The sequence below is a fragment of the Oryctolagus cuniculus genome, chromosome 3 (assembly GCF_964237555.1).
Source record: "Oryctolagus cuniculus chromosome 3, mOryCun1.1, whole genome shotgun sequence".
Lineage (NCBI taxonomy): Eukaryota > Metazoa > Chordata > Mammalia > Lagomorpha > Leporidae > Oryctolagus > Oryctolagus cuniculus.
This window is the reverse complement of record NC_091434.1, coordinates 152,131,673-152,133,388: the sequence shown is the minus strand read 5'-3', so window position 1 is coordinate 152,133,388 and position 1,716 is coordinate 152,131,673. Positions and strand designations below refer to the sequence as shown.

Here is a 1,716-nt window from a genome sequence, read left to right as displayed (position 1 = left end):
TTCATTGTGTCTGGAATCGTTTAGCTCCTATCTTCCAATTCTTTGTACAGAATAGAATACATTATTGTGAACTACAGTTGTCCTACTGTGCTGTGGCAACACTAGACCCTATTCTGACTGTGCTTTGGTCTTCATTATCCAACCTGCCTCTATTCCCTCTCCTCTAGGAATCACTTTTCTAAATTCAGATTGACTTATTTTAAGCTTCCACATAGGAAAGACAATGTGCAGTGTTTGTCTTTATGGGTGTTGCTATTTCATTTTACATAATGACCTTTAAAAAATATTCAGTGCCTCATGTCATCCTTGCTCAGGGGCTGTGTTGATCATGTCTGTGTTGTTCCAGTTTTAGTATGTGTGCTACCAAAGCTAGTGCTGCCTCTAACGTTTTATTCAATATGGCCCAATGTTCACATTCTGTTCAGTCATGAATTGAATGCATTAAAAACCTCATCCTCTTAAATTTTCTGTACATTTGAAATATTATATATAAATATAAATCAAAGAAAATTCAAGGAAAGGGATTAGATCTCTGGGCTGTGCCAATATGGAGAGGCCTTGAGAGAGAGTATTTGATTTCCTCATTTGTATCTAATTCTAGTTCCTGGAATCTAGGTCTGCTTATCTGTCAAAGACATTGTGAGTACCAGGAAATTATGTTTGGAGCTCCAGTTGTGTTTTGGCTTTGAGAACATTGAATCAGAAACTAGAAAGACCCAGGCTTAAATTGTCCAATCGGTAGATCTAGCCTGAGAGAGCCAAATGGAAGAAAAGTGAAGAAAGGAAATAGACAAGAGCCTAATAGCACAATTTAGAGAAGTTTAGCAAATATTTATTTAGTCCTTTTTTTAAAGATTTAAATATTTATTTGAAAGGCAGAGTTACAGAGAAAGAGTGGGAGAGACAGAGAGACAGAGAGATCTTATGAGAGAGACAGAGAGAGAGAGAGAGAGAGAGAGAATCTTCCATTAGTTGGTTCACTCCTCAAAAGGCCACAAGGTACAGGACTGGGCCAGGCAGAAGCCAGAAGCTTCATACAGGTCTTGCACGTGGGTGTCAGGGGCCAAAGCACTTCAGCCATCTTCCACTGCTTTCTCAGGTACATTAGCAGGGACTTCTGTCAGAAGTGGAGACCCTGGGATATGAACCAGTTCCCATGTGGAATGCTTAACCTGCTGCACCACATACTGGTCCCTTATTTAGTCCTTAATATGCATCAAGTAATGTGCTAAGCTGCAGAGTCACAGATGAATGACATTGTTCCTATCTTTCTTTTAAAAAGTTATTTATAGTTAATTTATTTGAAAGAAACAAAGAGAGTAAGCTCCTGTGTGCTGGTTCACTTCCCAAATGCCCACAACAGCCAGGGCTGGGCCAGGAACCTAGAACTCCATCTGGGTCTCCACATGAGTGCTAGGGAATCAAGTTGTTTACCTGCTGCCTCCCAGAATGTACGTTAGCAGGAAATTGGATGGGGTGGAGCTAGAAATCAAACATAGGTGCTTGTATACAAGATGCAGGTGTCCCAAGTGGCATCTTAACCACTGTGCCCAATGCTCAACACCACCGTCACTATTTTTAAGTATCAAGTGAAAATCTCAAGAGAGGGGAAAGGTTAAAGAACTAGGGGCACCTTTCTTTTAAAGGCCAACAGATATACTTCTGGCAAGAATTTGTTTTTGATCAAAATTCCCCAAATGATTTCTGTGAAACTGG

General features: G+C 40.2%; 1 pseudogene; it reads right to left on the bottom strand.

Moving 5' to 3' along the window:
- Positions 1-279: 279 nt before the first annotated feature.
- LOC127491894 (U6 spliceosomal RNA) lies at positions 280-376 on the bottom strand (annotated as a pseudogene).
- Between the last annotated feature and the right edge of the window lie 1,340 nt (positions 377-1,716).